This window comes from Balaenoptera borealis, assembly GCF_965194805.1.
Source record: "Balaenoptera borealis genome assembly, chromosome: 13".
NCBI lineage: Eukaryota > Metazoa > Chordata > Mammalia > Artiodactyla > Balaenopteridae > Balaenoptera > Balaenoptera borealis.
In genome coordinates this window covers 79,538,334-79,560,506 of record NC_138870.1, presented here as the reverse complement: position 1 = coordinate 79,560,506, position 22,173 = coordinate 79,538,334, and the positions used below count along the sequence as shown (strand labels likewise).

General features: G+C 38.7%; 1 long non-coding RNA gene across 1 annotated transcript in view; it reads left to right on the top strand.

Moving 5' to 3' along the window:
• LOC309609248 overlaps positions 1-22,173 on the top strand; it is a 310,822-nt gene that overhangs the window by 243,846 nt on the left and 44,803 nt on the right. The window lies entirely within an intron of this gene.

Here is a 22,173-nt window from a genome sequence, read left to right as displayed (position 1 = left end):
ATATATTGTGTAGCTCACCTGACTTCATACACACACACATATGGTATGTATGTGTGTTACGTATGTGTGTACATGTGTGTGTTCTACAAATACGGAGGATTGACAATTTTCTTTTTCTCACTTCGTCTTGACCCACATCTTGCAATCTATAATATGTGCCATGTACATCTAAGCCTATAGTGGTATCACAGTCACCAGCAAGTGATGAATGATGTCTAATCTCTTAAAGACTTTTTTATTATAACTATTTTATTTTTGTTATCAAAATTTTGGTGAAAATTTCCCAGTAAAGTCAATAGAGAAGGGAATAGGAGGCAAGAATAAAAAAAGATTGTTGTACAGTGTATCAAGATATTATATGATGCATCAAGAGTGAGTACCCATGCTTACTTTTTACCCACACATAGATACAAAAGCATTGAATAGAATTACGGATCCTAGGGTTTGAAAGAGATTTAAGATTATCCACACATTGGTTAACTGAAAAAAACTAACACAATAATCTGCAGACAATATGACTGTCTACATTAAAAAATCTAAAAGACTCTCTGACAAACCACTAGAATTAAAAAGGTTGTTGGATACAAATGAACATTCAAAAAAAAAAAAAGTTATCCCATATCCCAACAGAAAACTAATAGAAGGTATAATTTAAAACCAAGATTCCATTAACAGCAGCAACAAAAACTTGGGGAACTTATAAATAAATCTAATAAAGGAAATACAAGATCTTTATGGATAAAGCTTGATTGAGGCACGTAAAAGATCTAAATAAATTAAAGGATATGCCATGTTCATGTATGGGATGGGAAGACTCAAAGATGGCAATTCTCTCCAAATTAATCTATAAGTTCATTGCAATTACAATTAAAATCCATAATTTTTTCCCATGGCACTTGATAAGTTGATCCATAAGTTAGTATCAGGACAAAAAAATAACCAAGATAACTCACAAGAGCAATATCCTCAGCAAGGCCATTCCTCAGGGCCCTGCCAACTCCCTCACTCCCCCACCTCTGATAATCCGAACCACAGTATCCTATTTTATCATTTCCACACAGTTACAGACATGTACAATTATCTCATTTATTCACATATTTATATATTTAGGACAAGGGTTTTGCCTTATTTACCACCATATTCCCAGGGTCTGGAGCAGCACCTAGCACATAGTAGGTACTCGATAAATATTTGTTGACTTCCTTATATAAAATGTAAATACATACAAAACTATGCTACATGGTATTTATAGGCTCCTAGTTATGTTGTAAAAGATTAAAAACACGGACAGGAAGGATACACAATACCTTTAGGGTAGAGTTTATCTCGGGGGAGGGTAGGTGGTCAATAGGTTCAGAGAGTAAGACAAAGAGACCTTAAACTCAATCTGTGATTTTTTTTTTTTAATTTTGAAGGCAATACAACAACATGTATGAAACCTGTTTATCTGAGTGGTGGTTATGAAGTATTGTTACAGTATTCTCTGTACTTTTCTGCTCAAGGTATTTCATAATGAAAACGGGTGTTTTGTTTTTTTTTAAAGATTGATTTGAAATAAAATTATAGAGATGGAGAACAAATCAATAGTTGCCAAGGGTTAGGGATGGGAGGATGGTGACTCTAAATGGGTAGCATGAGGGAGATCTTAACAGTGATTAAGAAGTTTGCATCGTGATTTCGGGGGTGGCTACACTAATCTGCTGGTGATAAAATGGCATAGAACTATGCATGCACTTTATAACAATGTCAGTTTTCAGGTTCTGCTTGTGCTACAGTTACATACGATGTAACCACTGGGGGAAATTCGATGAAGGGTACACAGTTCCTCTCTGTCCCTCTCTGTACTATCTTTGCAACTACCTTTATAATTTTTATATAATATAAATTTATAACTATTTCAAAAATTTTACAAATAGAAAAATATGTAGTTTACCCAAAATAACATTGTTTCTAGTTAACAGATGAGAGAAGTGAGGCCCCTAAGAACAAAAGTGATTTGTAGTAGGTGGTGTATGGGGCAGGGCAGGGAGGCCTGCAGCACCTGGAGTTTTCTTTGAACAATCAAGTCAGCAAATGCACGGGTCTAGATCCCTTGGTAGCCCTTCCTCTGATATAACGGTGACTCCCAGGGACTGACTCAGGCTGCATAGCAAGGCTGGAGATCCCAGATATTAGATCATAGATCAGATGTTAAAATCAGATAAGCTGGCTTCAAATCCCAGCTCTGCCACTTGGTAAAGGGATGGCCTTCTATTTCAACCTCTTTGAACCTCATCTTCTTCATCTGCAAAATGGGAACAATGTGATTATATGCCACTCATGGTGTTTAAATCAAATAATACATGTAAAGTGCTCAGCATAAAACTTGCCACATAGTAAGAGTGCAACTAAAAGTCAAGAAACACAGCCTATTACCTGGGAAATAAACCCAAATACATCTACTATTTGTCCCAAGGACTGGCCTATGCATGATACTGTCCAACCACATAATCAGGTTTTTGTGCTAGGTGAAATGTGAAGGGTCTTATTGAGAAGTATTAAATTGTGGGTAAGTGGAGGTAGGGATAAGGACAGGGGTGAGGCAAACTCAATAAAATTACCACAATTGCCTATTAGAAAATAGCTGGGAGAACCATATCCCCACCAGAAAAAGAAAAGAATATAAACCAAAATGGCTCACTGTGTTTGTGTAACCCTATAGACGACAATAAGGTATAATCACAAATTCAATGCCAAGAGAATATATAGACTCTATTAGATTAACCAGACATAAAGCCAAAAATAGCTATATACTTAAAGTTCCCAAAGACTACTGCAAGACTATAGATTACGGTTGTTTAAAATTAAAAAGAAAAATGAGGGCATTTCTTTTCTTTTGGTCATGAACCAACTAAATTTAAAACTACTGGAACTAGATTTAATCTGTGAGAGGAGACGGACCAGGCTCCACTTTCAGTTGGCCGAAGAAAAGCATTCCAGCTCCAGGAGCGTTCACACACACAAGAAATTGGAGACTGCATTTATTCTCAAAAGGTACATTAAAGTTGACAACAAACCCACTTGAAATTCTGAAATCAGAACAACAAAGGATGGTAAAAAGAACTGGTCTTTCAACTGAATTTGTAATGACAGGGTCTGCAACATATCTTTAGAAATACATAAATCAGGTATCTAAAAGAGGGAACAATCTAAAATGCAACTCATTTTTAAAACTAAATCACAAAAATTAGTTAAAATATGTGAAGTATTCCTGAAGTATCAACTTGGAATCAGTCAAATACATGTCTACTATAAAAAGAAAAAAAAGTCAAGAATATTTTATTTTCAGTAATGAGTGAGACTCCAAAAGCAGGACCATCTCCCCTCACAAACGCTTTTAAATCAGTAACACTTATAACGAAAAGTGTTACAGGATTTTAAGAACACTAGTAAATCTAAGTTTAATACCCATCACATATTTTACAAAAGAAATAAAGTCGAGGTAATAAAAGAACTCTCAGTAAATCCCTAATTTTAAAGTATTGCTGACCAGAAGAACTGGTACCTTGTGTTTCTGGTTGGATTATTCAATTTGCTAATTCTGTTAATTGTCCATTGTTAATTCAGTATTAACAGAATGTAGTAAAATTTTCTTAAGGTACTGGTTATATAATGGTGAAATTCTTTTAAAATTTTTATTTAAAACACAAAGATCAATGGTCTACAAGTAAAAATTTCTCTCTTAATTTCCAGTGTCTGAGAGCTGATACTTCCCACTAACTCTCTTATACAACATTCTTACTAGCAATATGGGTAAATATGTATTCATATTATCAGTCAGAACAACAGAATTCTCTGCAATGAATTAATTTCATATTAACTATAAAAGAAAAAAAGAATTACATCTAAAGAAATAAGATAAGAATAATAAAAGGAACCAGAATATTTCTTCTCATAGATAATAAAAATGGAAAAAATCATGTCAATTCCATTAGTAAATTGTTAATTAAAAGATGGATTTGGAAAAGAGTATCTTCTAAAGTCTTAATGGATTTTAAAAATTAGAAAAATTGGACAGTAGAGATTATAATAGTCAAGAAAAATCTTTGTTTCACTTTTAAGCTTTCTTACAGAATATGTAAAGAGCTGTAAAAATGAAAGTACTGTAATAATGAAGGTCAATTTTAGTCAAAGTAAGAAAAGGAGATTCAAAGTTAAGCTACAATTTCCTATCTCAATTCCCTATCTTGATGTTATCTACATTCTTCCCTAAATTTAAAACCATTTTTAACTTGTTTTAATTCATTCCCATGAGAATTCAGATTATAAAAATGCACGTATGTGAAAATGTTAAGAGCACCTGAACTTAGAAACCAATTTATTTTTCCCTTCTTATTTCAAAAACAATTTATTTACAAATTTCTAAACCAAGTAATCCCCCAGGTGCTTCCTGCCAGTTGGGAAGAACATTCTATTTAGGGACAACATGAAACAACACATTTCACCTCCTCTGTCTTCCTGCTGGCTTCTAATGTGTCACTGGGAAACTGAGAGTTTGAAATTAAGAGTTTTGATTAGACAGGCTTTCTGTGCCTGTTGGTTTATTTCCTTTAAGGCGTTAAGTCTCTGTATGATAATGAAGTAGCTTACAAAGCCACTGAGATTCAGACATTAAATGGGAAATTTAGTTTAGTTTAGTTGTTTCCCCCTTTTTGCTGACAGCTAAATCCTATTCTGAAGTGACTGTGTCCTTGTTTAAGATGTTTTGAGGGTGGTGAAAGAGCTGGGTTTTGAAAGAGCTGTTTTCCAAAAAAGCAGGTAATTTGTGAAATAAAATACTTGTCAAAATTCTGTAATTCCCAAAGAGTTGGCTATAATCTAAAAGGTATTTGGAGGAGCTACTATGATCATTTATGAAAAAATTTAAGAACAACTTGAGTCACAACTTTTTTGAAACTTGACTTATATCTTTGTTTCATCTGTAATAAGTGTTAACTATTTAAAAACTTAAAAATAAGAAATGAAGTGTTTTTGTATAGGTGGAATGCTTTAAGCATTTGGCATTATAAGCAGATCAAATATCCCATGGGGGGTAGAATCGAGATACAGAGTCGGATCACTGTGGTAATAAGCACAGGCAAAGTTAATCTCCTCTCCAGGACCACATTTCACTTGCAGGAAATCAATTTAGCTGTCCCTTGAACTGGCCACTCCTCTGGTATCATGAGTAGGTGCAGAGGATAAGTGGTTGGTATGCAAAGAAACAAACACAAAAAGAGACAGAGAAGAGAGAGAACTAGGATAAGGAGATAGAGAGTGGGGATGACAGACAGTTGTTAAAGAAGGAACTTTATCCCATAGTTGTGCTTAATCAATGTCTTTTGATCAGAACTAATGGAAGATGGTATTATTGCACATTTAAAAAAATGTTTTTTTCAGATTCTGCCCTAGGATTTCTCAAGACAGTCAGTTGTTTTAACTGGAGCCACAGGCAAAGCATGAAGCCCTGTGCATATCTCATAGCTCTGGATGTCTCTGGTCATGCGGGGTCTGAGATTCTCAGGCTGCTGGGCCAGGCCTTTTGCTGGTTCTAAAGGCCTGGGGCAGACACTTAACACTCCAGAGACATCCTCTGTGGAACAGAGACTTAACTTCCAGGTCATTTAATTAGCGAATGAACAAGCTTATTTGGTCTGAATACTAAATATGCTGTTTAAAATTTAACAGCTTTTTAAGGAAAACCATCAATTTATAGTTAACAATTTAAAAGACAGTAACTTATTTAAACCTGAAATATTAATTGGTGCAACCTTTTTGGAACATGATTTGGAAATATCCATTAAAATGTTAATGTCTATATGCTTTGACGCTAAAATTTCATTGCTAGAAATTTACTCAACATATATATTCCCACAGATACACAGCAACATTAGCACAGAGATCTACTCTGTGATGTTTACTGCATCATTGTTCATAATACCAGAAAGCTGGAAACAACCTAAATGCCCACTGGTAGTGGGGGTTGATTCAATCGGCAATGGTGCATTCATACCATGAAATACCGTACAGATGTTAAAAGAATGATGTAAAGTTTTTTGTTACCATAAAAGATATATAAAGCTATCCAGCTATAGCGAGGTCCCAAATATTAAATTAAAAAAGCAAATTGCAGAACAGAATGCATAGTATGATACTATTTGTGTATGCTTTGTAAAAACGATTTAAATATATGCGTATCTTGCATTAAAAAAAATTCTGGAAGAAATAAAAGAAACTTTTAATGATAGTGACCTCTGGAGAGTGGAACTAGGAGTGTTTGCAATTTTATTTTTCACTTCATACCCTTCTGAACGGATTCGATTTCTAATCATGGTAATAATCACGTTATTACTTTTAGAACAACTGAAAAACTAGCTAATAATAAGAGCTTATACTAAACCTACATTAACAGAAACAGAGCGATGCTCTTTTATGGGACAGTCCTCGGAAGCCACTTTGCCTAATCACGTTCTCATCTCTACCAGGATAACTAAGCCTACGCGAACGGACGTTAACCCATTAGCTACACAGCAGAATGTTCAACACAGCCGTTTACTCTGCATACCACAGTCACCTGGGGTGTTTCCACTATTAAACACGTTGACGTCGGTCAGTTTCTAAACATCTTTCTTCCGACGCTACGTTCCATGAGGTCCAGGAGCCCGGAGCAGCGCCGCCGGGACGCGCCTGGGAGGAGCTGCCTCGCCACAGCCGCGATTGCGCGGTTGAGCTCCGCACTCAAGCCGGCTACACACAAAGAACTTTTTCTACATCACCCAGTGGCGCCAGGATCACTTCCCTGTCAACAGCCTGTGTGCACGTCGCAGACTTTAGAGCCAGCCCCTGTAGCAACTCCGTTTGAAAATTCTCATGTAGAAAGGGCAGGAACTCTCATAAGTAAGATTCCTCCTCCGGCAAACAGACACACTTTCTTGTCCTCACTCCTGTCTTTTTCATTCTCCCTTAACTAGTTCCTAGAAATATCCACCCGGGCTATTTCGTTTCTAGTCTTATGTCTATAAATCAAAGTCAACTGTTTCCAGTCTCTCCTACTGAGTCTTGGTTTTTACCTCCTTGATTAACCGTAAAACTTCTCTCCTCTGAGGCTTCATTAACCTGCTCATTTCAAGTCTTTTAGAAACGTTGGGTTTGACGTTCCGGAGCTTAAATATTTCTTCTAAATCTAAAATATTCCTCCACTAAAATTATATTTCAGTGAAGCCGTTTTTGAAAAATAGTCATTTTGCTGCGAGTATTCTGAGGCTTAACTGCTGTGCCAACAAGTAGAAACTTGTTATCTGGCCAGTTAGTGTTAAGGGGGAAGCCAGTACGTTTAAAGAATTAACTCATCATATTACTTGGTAATCTCTCTCATTTCTTCACAAACAATCTCTAACTTGCTCCTCAAATAGTTATAACATAAATGAAGGAAAGGATTGTGATTCTCACGTGTAACTTGGGAAGCTAACTTTTCCGCAGTCTATTTCTCCCAAGCCTTGCTTTCCCTCCCTCCAATAAAACAGTAAGAACAGTAAATGGCAATCAAATCTCAAGGTTTAACCCCAGAGTAGTCTCTCTGGTTACTGGATTGAGAAATGTTATCAGAAAATAAGGGGAAAAGGTGCCTTTTTCTAAGTTTGGGGCTAGTCCAGTGTCAGTAGCTAAAACTGTACTTTACTATATCGGTAACTCTTAAAAGTCTACATACTTGCTTATTTTTGTCATAAATCCATAGTAACAATGGATTTGTTTGTCAGCCTTCTCAGATTTGGCACTAATGGAAGGTGCTGTTAACAGCCCTCAAAACTGAAGTTCCTTTATTTCTTCTGCCACTTGAGAAAAAATTCTGCCACAAAATTCTAATAACTCTAAGTTCCTACGAATCAATTTGGAAACATCTACATGTGTTTTTCCTAGAAAAAGTGCCAGACATCAATTTTATCTGGCAACCATCAAAATATATCAGACCACAAAACTATACATTCCTGGACCTCACAAGAAGCATGGCAAGGAATTTCAGCCAGCCAACCAAAGGGTTCAGGGGCAACTCCATCTGTAGTGTACAACTTGGGTAACAACACTGAAATTAACCACTGCTACCAAGACAGTAATACCTCCGCCCCCCAACCCACCAAGAAAAGTAATGGGTGGAAATTTCAAATCAACCTTCTCAATTTCTGGTTTGTGATTCCATAGGATTATTTAACCCACCAGCACACAAATCTCACTTTCACAAAGACAACCAGAAAGCCTAAGTAAATGGAATTTTTGTTTGCACATTCTGTGTTATTTCATGTGAAGACAAGTGACAGAAAACATGCGCATTTAGGGAAAAGAACCATTTCCTAGAATGTCACCGTTGGTATAACTTCTGTAACTAGAGTATGGTATACTTGCTGTACATAGTGACCTTGCAACAGAAAGTATCTTTGGAATCTATCAGATATTTGTTCAACACCTAAAATGAAAAACATAGTGGGGATTAAAAGGCACTTCCTGTACAGAATTTGCCATCTAGCTAGAGAAGATACCACTTTAAGAGTTCAAAAAGTTGTAAGACTGGAGGTGGAGAGGAGGGGAGCAAGGAATGATTGTTTTTCCTTATGTCTTTCCATACTCCTTGGTTTTTTTGAACCACGTTGCATGTATGACTTTGATAAGAGTGTAAGAGCTACATAACAATAGCACAGGGAAGGAAGGAGCAGGTAACAAGCAATACGAAGAATTCTGCTCTAGCCAGAAACTTGATGGGGGAAATAGGGTACATGCAGATCCTTCCCTCTGCTTTATGTCCCAGATCAAGTTCACTCTGTCTCCAGAATCCCCCACAAATTCTTCCCCTTTGCCCTCCTCCCCACCACTGCCTTGGGCTGCAATGACCTCCCCACAATCACCTTCCTCTGATGCATGCGTTCTGACATTTTCTGACCCCTTCGGCAGTCCAGCGAAGACTGTGGACCCCACCTCAGAATACTGTGTTTACATAATAAAATTAAATACACAAATCACAAAAGATGAATTCTATTAAAAAATGCGTATGTCAAATTATTTTTAAGTCTGACAAAAGTTCATGCATACTTCTTTATTAATTCATTAAATGACAAGATGTAGCTGTGGGTCTAATGGCTACAGTAATTTTGGTTTAGTGAAAAGTGTAAAGGATATTTTGAGATATCTGCAACACCTGTATTATTATATCAAAATACCTGATTTCTGTTGGTGATAAACTCACATCTTCTGCTAATCCTACTGTGATCTGTTGCCCAGATTCATATTTGAAAAAAATGTTCAATTTCAATTAGAGGTTAGTGACAATGTTAATTTTTTCCCTATCCAAGTTCATAGATCCCAAGCTTTCTATCCATGGGTCTCTTGCAAGTCAAAGGACTGGGATAAGAAGCCCTGATCTAGGGTCATGCCCGACCAAACCACCCTCCACAATGCCACAAATCTTACGCTGTCATTCTCCTGCTCAAAACTCTTCAATAGCTCCCTTGCTTCCCAGGTAAAATACAAACCCTTCTGAAAGGTAGGTAAAGCCCTTGCCCTGTTCTCTGCTTACCAACTGAGGCTTATCCCCACTTGGGTTTCGTCTTTTGCATTTGAAGCTCCACCCACAACAGTACGTTTTCCCCTTGGGACTCCTTCACCCTCCTTGTCAGGCCAACTCTTTCTTAAGCGCCAGGTCAAAAGCCACCTCCTCTCTGATGCCTTCAAGCAGACCCAGGTGTTTCATCTCAGCTTCCACTGTTCTTTGTACATACCTTCTTATATTGATTACTGTATTGCATTATAGTTGCTGGCATGTGTGTCTCCCTACTACTCACAATCTCCCTGACAGTGGTGACTGTGTTTTAATTTTCTCCAGGACTTTGCCTCCTGCCTGGCACATGTAGATGCTCAAAAAATATCTGTTGAATGATGCAGTGAATGAATGCCTAAATAAACCAAAGAGCTAAATATGAAGAGGGAAAAGGCAAAGATTACAGTGTCTAATCTGGGTTAATGGAGAAAAAGTGAAATGGAGTATAAAAGAAAATACTGTGTTCATAAAGTCTTACGTTAAGGACATTTCACATATTCTAATTTTTTCAAAGATCATCCATGAATGCAGTAGAAGTTAATTGTCCATTAAAACACAGCAGTTGTTCTGGTATTCTGATTATACATAAATATGCTATATAAAAAGACCTCAACCTAAAAATAGGTTGCATTCCAAAACAAGGTTTGCAAACCAGTTATCTAGAATTTAGAATACAATTTCCCTCAGAAGCCAGTTAAAACTGGGGATCATACAAAAGCCCATTTGATTTGTAATGTGCCTGTGGCTCCATGTTTAATTGAAAAGTGGTAGAAAATAATACTATTCAATACTATTGCAGTATAGCCAGTTAAGCAAAACAGTAAGCAGAAGTGAATGTGAACATCATTTATCTTGAATATTAACAATTAGAAGAAAGATAGGTTTAATTTTAGCAGGGTGAGAAAGCCCAGAGAGGTATTTGTGAAGATCAGAAGAAACTTCTGGTTATTTCAGCAGTAAAAGATAGTAGCCCTAGATCTTTTTTTTTTTTTTTTCAATTGAAGTATAGTTGATTTAAAATATTGCATTGCATTAATTTCAGGTGTACTGCATAGTGATTCAGGTGTTGGGTTTCTTTTTGCAGATTATATTGCTTTATAAGTTGTTACAAGATATTGACTGTAATTCCTTGTGCTATACAGTAAATCCTTGTTGCCTATCTATTATATGTATAGTAGTTTGTACCTAGCTCTGTAATATGTATAATTTCATTTCAAGACTTAAGACCTTTCCTTTTGGCCCACAAATGTCTCACACAAAGGAAAAAGAGAAATTATTTTTGCAATACTTGAAAAAGTTTTGGAAGACAAAGAGGAAGGGGGAATGGAGTTAAAAAGGCTATGTGTAAAAATCCTCACCAAAATACTAGCAAACAGAATCCAACAGAACATTAAAGGGATCATACACAATGATCAAGTGGGGTTTTTTCCAGGAATGCAAGGATTATTCAATATACACAAATCAATCAATGTGATACACCATATTAACAGATTGAAGGAGAAAACCATATGATCGTCTCAATAGATGCAGAAAAAGCTTTTGACAAAATTCAACACCCATTTATGATAAAAACCCTCCAGAAAGTAGTCATAGAGGGAACTTACCTCATCATAATAAAGGCCATGTATGACAAACCCACAGCCAACATCGTTTTCAATGGTGAAAAACTGAAACCATTTCCTCTAAGATCAGGAACAAGACAAGGTTGTCCACTCTCACCATTATTATTCAACATAGTTTTGGAAGTCTAGCCACAGCAATCAGAGAAGAAAAAAAAAAAAAAAAAAGGAATCCAAATCGGAAAAGAAGAAGTAAAGCTGTCACTGTTTGCAGATGACATGATACTATACATAGAGAATCCTAAAGGTGCTACCAGAAAACTACTAGAGCTAAGCAATGAATTTGGTAAAGTAGCAGGATACAAAATTAACGCACAGAAATCTCTTGCATTCCTACACACTAATGATGAAAAATCTGAAACAGAAATTAGGAAACACTCCCATTTACCATTGCAACAAAAAGAATAAAATACCTAGGAATAAACCTACCTAAGGAGACAAAGGACCTGTATGCAGAAAACTATAAGACACTGATGAAAGAAATTAAAGATGATACCAACAGATGGAGAGAGATACCATGTTCTTGGATTGGAAGAATCAACATTGTGAAAATGACTATACTACCCAAAGCAATCTACAGATTCAATGCAATCCCTATCAAACTACCAATGGCATTTTTCACAGAACTAGAACAAAAAATTGCACAATTTGTATGGAAACACAAAAGACCCCGAATAGCCAAAGCAATCTTGAGAAAGAAAAATGGAGCTGGAGGAATCAGGCTCCTGGACTTTAGACTATACTACAAAGCTACGGTAGTCAACACAGTATGGTACTGGCACCAAAACAGAAATATAGATCAATGGAACAGGATAGAAAGCCCAGAGATAAACCCACACACATATGGTCACCTTATGTTTGATAAAGGAGGCAAGAATATACAATGGAGAAAAGACAGCCTCTTCAATAAGTGGTGCTGGGAAAACTGGACAGCTACATGTAAAAGAATGAAATTAGAACACTCCCTAACACCATACACAAAAATTAACTCAAAATGGATTAAAGACCTAAATGTAAGGCCAGATACTATAAAACTCTTAGAGGAAAACATAGGCAGAACACTGTATGACATAAATCACAGAAAGATCTTTTCTGACCCACCTCCTAGAGAAATGGAAATAAAAACAAAAATAAACAAATGGGACCTAATGAAACTTAAAATCTTTTGCACAGCAAAGGAAACCATAAACAAGACGAAAAGACAACCCTCAGAATGAGAGACAATATTTGCAAACGAAGCAACTGACAAAGGATTAATCTCCAAAATTTACAAGCAGCTCATGCCGCTCAATATCAAAAAAACAAAGAACCCAATCCAAAAATGGGCAGAAGACCTAAATAGACATTTCTCCAAAGAAGATATACAGATTGCCAACAAACACATGAAAGGATGCTCAACATCACTAATCATCAGAGAAATGCAAATCAAAACTACAATGAGGTTTCACCTCACACCAGTCAGAATGGCCATCATCAAAAAATCTACAAACAATAAATGCTGGAGAGGGTGTGGAGAAAAGGGAACTCTCTTGCACTGTTGGTGGGAATGTAAATTGATACAGCCACTATGGAGAACAGTATGATAGTTCCTTAAAAAACTAAAAAAAGAACTACCATATGACCCAGCAATCCCACTGCTGGGCATATACCCTGAGAAAACCATAATTCAAAAAGAGCCATGTACCACAATGTTCATTGCAGCTCTATTTACAATAGCCAGGACATGGAAGCAACCTAAATGTCCATCAACAGATGAATGGATAAAGAAGCTATGGCACATATATACAATGGAATATTACTCAGCCATAAAAAGAAATGAAATTGAGTTATTTGTAGTGAGGTGGATGGACCTAGAGTTTGTCATACAGAGTGAAGTAAGTCAGAAAGAGAAAAACAAATACCATATGCTAACACATATATATGGAATCTAAAAAAAAAAAAACCATGGTTCTGAAGAACCTAGGGGCAGGACAGGAATAAAGACGCAGACGTAGAGAATGGACTTGAGAACACGGGGAAGGGGAAAGGGAAGGGTAAGCTGGGACGAAGTGAGAGAGTGGCATGGACACATATACACTACTAAATGTAAAATAGATAGCTAGTGCGAAGCAGCCACGTGGCACAGGGAGATCAGCTCGTGCTTTGCGAAGACCTAGAGGGGTGGGTTAGGGAGGGTGGGAGGGAGACGCAAGAGGGAGGGCATATGGGGATATATGTATATGTGTAGCTGATTCACTTTGTTATAAAGCAGAAACTAACACACCATTGTAAAGCAATAGTACTCCAATAAAGATGTTAAAAAAAGGGGGGGGGGTGCTATGTGTGTTCTGTAAAGTTTACCTGAAGTCAAATTGGTCAAGCTAGGGAGGAAAAAAAAAAAAGAAGGAAGCAAGGTATACATGGCATGAAATATGTGGTGATTATTACTGCTGCTCACCTAATTTGTCTGTTTTTCTCCTCCTCCTGGGCACAGGGAGGACTGGACTGCCTGGCCCTCTCGTGGTTGGGTGGCACCATTTTGCAGAGTTCTGGCCAATGAGTTGGGAATAGAAGTGACAGCATTTAAATGCCAACAAGACATCCTCGGATTTCTCCTTTCCCACTGGCTCCCACCATGTTTGAGGAGGTAGCTGCTTTGCCAGCCTTGGTTCCAGAATGACTAAGAGAAGAGTTTCCCTGGTGACACATGTATGGGTAGAGAAATCTGTGTTACTTTAAGAAGCAATCCTTTGTTGTTTTAAGCCTCTGAGACTTTGGGGTTGTTTGTTTTGCAGCATAACCTAGCTTATTATGACTGACACATTATTCAAATAATTTACCTCCAGAGAAAGGAAAAGCGTGATAGGGAAGAGATGGTGTGTTATGGTTGCCATGGATAGAGCCCTAAAGGAGATTAGTGGAAGAGAGGAAAGGTGTAAATTCAGATGTAAAGGATCCTTCCAAGCTGGGTGCCCAGGGCTTGGGGAGATCTTGTATTACTTCTGAAATCAAAGTCCTAATAATACTATAATTACAAATTGGGCAAAGTCATAGCACTCTTGATATTAACTACATACGACTAAAAGGTACATGGCCTAGCATACACCACTGAGGTATATGCTGGCTGCAGGCCTCAGAGCTTAAAAGCATTTGTAAGCTTACTCAGAAAAAGGATAGAAGAGTGAATAAAAGCATGGATTTTGGAATTAGATGGGCCTGAATTCAAATCTCAGTTCTACTTCTTAAATCAGCCTAAGTGTCAGTCTTCTTATCTCTAAAGTGGAGATAAAAACAGAACCTACTTCAAAGGTTTGATGGGAGCACTAATTGAGGTCATATCTGTAAAGTGTCAAGTGCACTGCCTGGTGTTACTAAATCTTCTAGCTTTTTCCAGTCCCCTGGAAGCCCAAGGGTTGGCTGGTTATAGAATGACTGCCTCACTGTCCTGCCTTGAACATAGCAAATCCCATGCCTACCCAATGCAGCTTCAAACTGGATCTCATGGGAGCTTTCAGCCGTTACCAGGCTCAGTGCTGTATCTCTGCCTATGACTTCTGCACACTCCCACCCTCCTAGGCTATCAAGACCAGTGCCCCACTTTAAAAGAGATCCAGGAAAATCCAAATATGCAAGATGATAGATTGGGGCAGGATTATTCATGCTCCAAGATCCTTGTCATTATGCCAAAGAGTCCAAAAATTTCCTTAGTCCTTTGCAGGTTTCTTTCTTTCCTTTTAATAAATTGTTTGACAGAGAAAAGGAAAAATAAAACTCAATGACTTCTTTATCCATTAATGATTGCTCAAAAGTGAGAAAGATCTACGTAAGTGGGAAAAATGACTTGCAAAAGCATATCCTCTGCCCACAATTTTCTGGGAGCACATCTATTGTGTTGGCCAGGAAGCAGAGCACAGACACACCTCCAGGTCCCTAAACAATGAAAATTCATCCAGAGGGTTATTGTGATAATGGCTGACACACATCAGATTCCTGTTTCTTCATCACAACCAAGATCTAAAAACCCAAGTCCAAACTCTATGATTATAGGGTAGTGCGCAAAGATCCATAGCCAGGAGAAAACACAAATTCTTCTGACCAGGATGAAAATGGAGTCAACTGACTCCAGCTGTGAAAAAGTACAGAGTTAAGAGGGTGTTAAACCATTTTTTCAAAATAAATGAGAATATATTATGGCACAGAAGCAAAATCTACATTACAATTTAAGTCGAAACTGAGACTCCACAGGAACATGGAAATTGCCCCTTCTCAGGCCACTCTCACCCCAATGGCAGAGAGGTTGCTCCTGTATCTTGGCACTTGGGGTACCTCACTGGAAGGGAACAAAAAAGCATGAAGCCACCAAGAGGCCCTAAGAGATTCAGTGTTTGACCCAAGGTCAAACAACCAGAAGTGGACTCCAAATTTTCCAGTTGCTAGTTCAAGGTTCTGCCCACTGTAACACTACTTCCTCCTTTCCTGAGAATGGAATCTGCCACTTACCTCAGCCTGCCTGGCGTGGAAGCCGGCCTTCAAAGGGAAGCATGCATCTGGGGGACTCAAAGCCCCAAACTCCAGGGCAAATGTGAGCCTGCAGACAAGGAAAAGGAGTCGATGTCTGCACCCTCCCCCTAATCTTCTCCCAAGCCAACCCCTCCTTCCCATCCCCTCACATCTAACTTGTCTCCTTAACTCCACTCTAGCTTTGTTCCAAGCTATTTTCCAAAGGGCCCTTCCAGAGGGATCATATAAAACACAAACCGAGTTCAGTTATTGCCCCATTTAAAAAGCTTTTATCCACTGCCCTCCAGATAAAATTCAAGTGCTTCAGCAAGGCCTATAAGATCTGCCCCGACTTACCTCTGCCTCCTCTTCAGCCTTGTGGGAGAAAGACCTTCCTCACCGAGGGGTCTAACGACTCCTTTCCGCCCTTTAATACTCAGACAAAAGGCACCTTCCTCCAAGGTCTTCCCTAACCTCTCAAAGCAGCTTGATGGTACCTTGTCCACAGGTAATTATTACTGCCTTTATCTTGGCATTTCACAATAAATTGTTCATGTAGTTAAAGCGCCTAAACAACATGGTATCCTGAGAGGCAGAACCAGGCTTCAGAGCCCAACAAAAACCTGGGTTTGAACCATGACTTCCCCACTTACTGGGGAAGCCAAGCCTCAGTTTCATTTTCAGTAAATGGGGAAATGCATACCTTAACAGTTTGCTGGGAGGGTTAAATGGAATGACAGTATGAGGTAGAAAACATATTCGATGGCTTAATAAATGTTAGTTCCTCTCCTCTCCATCCCTTCCCATTGGCTATAAGAGCTCCCTTAATGCTAGAACCTTCTTTTTACTCTTTTGTATTCCTGGTGAATAATACAGTAGGCACTTAATAAATGTTGGCAGGAAAAAAACAGAAGAGGGAGGGAGGAATGCAGAGGAGGCAGGGAGGGAGGAAAGGAAGAAGAAAATTAAATAATGAAATGAATGAATGAATGAATGAAGCTAGAAGCAAAAAGAGACCCTGATCTGTTAGAGCTAACAAAGTTACTATACACACTGGTCATATGACTGTGAGAATGTCATAGCCTTCTCTACTAATAAACTCTGAAAGGATATCTGCAGATACTACTGTCACGAAGAAAAGACCCTGAATCCAGAGACTGGCAGATCTACCAGGAGAAGCCATTGTAGTCCAATATAGGATTGGCACACATACTTTAAAAAATTTTCATTCCCCAAATTGTTCATTCCTATTCCACTCTAAATGCTGGGCTTAACACAAACGAGAATACAAATAAACTGATCTTACTCTAGTGAGGTCTCAATTAACACACATAGATCAGTGGTATGTTATTAAACCAGAGGGGGGGAAAAGAAGCCTTAATTTGTAGTGCCTGCCAGTTTCTGTGGTGTAAATACTCCCACCATGGGTGATTTCAATCTACTAATGACACACTTACAATGATTTAGTTCCCAAAATCCCTAAGCATTTAACAACTGGCTCTCAGGAGCCCTCAGCACACCACTGATTCTCCATTCCTCTTAATTTTCTCATTTTTGCCATCTTTTTAGTCACTCTGTTGTTTTTTAACATCCTTATTGCCTGATGGACAAGGAAAATAAAAGAGAGAGCAGATGATTTTTCTGTCAGTGGTTCTAGCAAAGCAGATTGAAGAGGGAGGAAGCTGAAACTGCTATGTGTTTGCGGGTTTCAATTATCCCTATTCTCTCTGCCCCTTATTACTGCAGATAACTGAGCAGATGCCCTAATCAAATGTGCAAAATATAAACATACTTTCTGATCAAATATAAAATTAATGGCCACAACCTGGTAATAGAAATGAGGCCAAAAAAAGCTATGCTAGAAACCTAAGGGTCAAGTTCATCAAATCAGCATCAAGTTCAGCAGAGGGGAAGATGGACAGAGGACCTCAATAGACATTTTTCCAAAGAAGACATACAGATGGCCAACAGGCACATGAGAAGATGCTCACTGTCATTAATCATCAGGGAAATGCAAATCAAAACCACAATGAGACACCACCTCACACCTGTCAGAATGGCCATCATCAAAAATTACAACAAATAACAAATGTTAGCGAAGATGTGGAGCAAAGAACCATCATGCATTGCTGGTGGGAATATAAACTGGTGCAGCCACTTTGGAAAACAGTATGGAGTTTCCTGAAAAAATTAAAACTAGAACTACCATACGATTCAGCAATTCCACTCCTGGGTATTTACCCGAAGAAAACAAAAACACTAAACTGAAAAGATATGTGCATCCCCATGTTCATTGCAGTATATTTACAATAGCAAACATATGGAAAGAACCAAAGTGTGCAGCCATAGATGAATGGATAAAGATGTGATATATATATATATACAATGGAATACCTTAAAAAAAAGAATGAAATCTTGCCTTTTGTGACAACATGGATGGACCTTGGGGGTATTATGCTGAGTGAAATAAGTCAGAGAAAAATACCATATGATCTCACTTATATGTGGAATCTAAAAACAAAACAAACAAAACAAAATGAAAACAGACCCATAGATAGAACAAACAGGTGGAGGGGGATGGGCAGGACAGGTGAAGGGAATTAAGAGGTACAAACTTCAAGTTATAAAATAAGTCAAGGGGATGTAAAATGCGGCATAAGGAACATGGTCAATAATACTGTAATGACTTCGTATGGGGACAAATGGTTACTAGACTTGTGGTGATCATTTCAAAACGTATTTAACTGCCAAATCACTATATCGTACACCTGAAACTAACGTAATATTGTACATCAACTATAGTTCAGCTTTTAAAAAGGTGGCAGAGGGCATGTTAAAATGGGAAATCAGACAACTCCTCTGGATAGAAATAAACAGAGAAAATATTTTTCTGAATGTTAAAGATCACAGCAGCTCTCTGGACCAAAATCTAAACAGGAAAAAGCACACCAAACTAACAGAAGGGAAAACCGTTTAGCAAAATGTAAGTTTTTATCTTAACGTGGTTGGAAACTGGAGAGATATAAATTTTATGAAGTTCTGTGATGAAGCCTCACTCTCTCTGCCATAGGAAAGGGGCTCCTTGGGTGGTATTTATGCTTAGACAGAAGAGGAAGGCAGCTGGCAATATTTCCTGCCCTCTCACTAGGACTCTGGCTTGCCTTCCCCTTCCCTCTGTTTCTAACAGAGGCAGCACTACCTGAGTAATAATACTTCACGAAATATGCTCCTGATCTCTAGGGCAAGTCAGAGTTCCTATAAGTTAAGGATGCAGTTCAGAGTGAGAATTGTCTATGAAAGCAGTTTTATGGCTCAGTAGATGTTTATTGATGCTACCCCATTCTCTGTGACAACACTCGTGTGATCCAGCCTCTCTCGTTGACAAAGCTCCCGAAGGAATATCCAGGTTTTGCTCCATGATTTCAGCTGACTTACTATCTAGGCATTTGGTACTCTGGGGCTTTTAAGAAGCTTCTGTGGCAACAGCTGTTACTTTACTTTAGTAATAAAGTTAAAGTAACCTGAACTCAAGCCACATAGAGGAAAAAATTAGAAACATCAAAAATATGTGAAGATGAGAATACAAGAAAACCATGCCTACATAGGAGAGTGAAACGAAACTATCACAGATTCATTTTTACAGATAGATATCCAGAAGGGAAGGAACAGAGGGTATTTCCATTCCATTCAAATGAAGGGCAACTTAGTGAAGAAGCAGCTTCTGATACTTTACATAAAAAGAGTTAAAAAATGCACATGACAAAAGTGTGGCATTTGGGGCTGGCTACTTGTTTCAAAACCTGAAAGGAATCAAAGAATGAGACAAAGAGACAGATTTAATCTTAGGGATCCTAAATCACTCAGTTACCCAACTCAGGGAGAAGGTAATTAACTACCCCATTTCACTGGAGTATAATCTGGTCAGCAGGGCTGGGTCAGGTGAGCAAACAGAGCAACCTCATGCTCCAAACGGGGGAAAGTAAGGGAGGAATGAACTGAGCCATTAGGACCAAGAGCGGGTGAAAGAAAGAATGGCTCCCCTGGTGAGGACAGGAGGGTAGGCAGTCACTGGGCCAACAGGCATCACCAGCTGGGCGTGAGTCACATCTGGCAGAGGCAAAAATGAGATCACAAAACAGCATGGATGGCAGGGTTTCGATTTTAAAGCAGCAAGTAGATTAGAAACGTTGAGGAGTTAAAAATTAATGCAAAACTCTGATGTGAATCAAAACATCATGAAAACCAGCAGAAGCTGATTCTTCCGGAGTTCGGTGGAAGGAGCCAAGAACCGGGAATTAGCCCGCAGAGTATTCCCAAGGCCCGCTGTCTAAATTCCAAAGGAAGGAAAACCCAATGTTCAAAGAACTGTAGGGCGTACAGGGTCGCCAAAGAAAAGTACTGATGACTGAAACAAAGGGTAGGAGGGTGCAGCTTTTACAAATACTAAACCTGAGTTTAAAATATCTGTGTTCCAATATGGACTCCGCCCTTGACTTGCTGGGTTGATGGTGTGTGTGTCTCTGTGCACATGTGCACGCGATTCTCCTGATCTCCCCGGGGCTGGGTGTCTTCCTCAGTAAAATGACGGAAATAAATTATGTCATCTGAGAAGTGGTTTCAAGCTTTATTCTAGGAAGTGAAAAAATTGGGAGAGGAGAATGCAGGCCACTTAGTAAACAAAAGGCCTAGAATGAATGACAACTTTTTTGCTCCAAAGGCTAGAAACCTCGGACACAGGAGGGCCTCTGCCTAGCTGTTAGATGTCACCACTGCCACTCCACCCCCACTCCTTGTGCCTAAACCCTCAGCCGAGAAGGGCACGGCCTGGTCCTGGGACATTCCATCCCATGGATTATTTGATGACGTGTCTCTCTCCTACCCTCCTCCCAGAGTACAATTTTCTAAAAGCAGAGAAAAATCCTTCCCAAGAAAATAAACACTCCCAAACAACTGTCCCATTCTGTTACCTATTTGGATTACATAATTGCTATGAAGTCAAGACTTTCTTATTGACACGCCAGAAAAGACCTCTCAGCTCATAAGCTGAACCGCCTTTTCTCCACTGTCCAAAGCCCTAAAAAACCTCCAAGTCCCTAAAAAGCAGTCCCCAGTGCCCACTGAGATAGAATGAAAAACTCCACCGCCTCAACTCTGCTCAGAATGGAAACTCAGATCAAAATATTTTAAATCTGTGGGGATGTAAGTCCTGTATACTATATTCCTCAACAATAACGACAATAACAAACCCTTACTGATGCCCCAAACTGCCCTTCATAGAAGGAGAACACTGATATTTTTTCTGATTCTGTTGAGAATAATTTAGACAAGTGTACAATCTTAACTCTTCTGTTGGCCAGTCTGTAAAATGGGGTGACCGATAATTGGTAACTGGCATCACTTACCAGCCACCGGGTAAAACAGTTAACCCCCTCCTGACCCACCCCGACACTAGGAAAAAACCACTAGGCCAAGCTGGCTCCAATCCCACAGAGCACAACGCTAATTAAGATACCTATACTTTTCCCGTTGAGGCACCAGTAAAAAGGCTGAGGGTTCCTCTTACAACTTGCTCTGACTTGTTCGTCTGGATCAATGTAGAAATAGCAGCAAATTGCTCTTCGTAATTCCTCTCCAGGAATAAAAAGGACTAGGATATTCCTGGAATGCCTCCTCACTCACAAATTAGAAGGTATACCTCTTGTAATCACTGTACTGTGCTCAGTGTGAAGACTACATGAGATAATGCATGGAATGTGCTGAGCGAGCATCTGGCACACAATAAACTCAGTAAATCAATGATGTTACTAATTGTAAAAACAACAACACACAAACAACAAAACAAAACCAAAAAACCGGGGGGGGGGGGGGGACTGTTTCCTGATGCTTATCGACTTACTTGGAATAGGGAAGATCGAAACATGAGACAATACTACTTCCGCAGCACAATCCAGAGATGTTTGTGCTGTCCTCTGGTTTTCTTGTGATCAGTCACTTGATAGCCATTAAGAAGAACTTTCCATAATGCCACGGGTACTCACACCCCACTATACATCCAACTCTCAATAACTGAGAGGTAGCAGAGTGTTTGAAATAATGAGGACAGAAATGCAAAAGACCTTAAAGAAATTCCACAGAGCCCCTTGGCACCAATCATGTGCCAGAAGTTTTGCCAGAAAAGCCAAACGTCCCACACCACACAATGGTTCTTGGTGGGAAAAGAGGGTAAATAAAGCACAGATTCTGAGCATCCTTATGAGAAGGCTACCTCCCCATCAGAGACCAGACCTTAAAAGTCTAGCTCTTCTGTAAATTTTAGGTTACAAATAAATTCTTCCTAAGGCACACCTAGCAATCTTTTGTGTTTGGCTCTGCTGTCTGGACACGCACAGTTATGTTTTCCTTCCAGGCACAAAACCGGTTTTTAAGAGCTTCATGAAAATATTCATATTTTCATGATATGCGATTAGCAGGTTT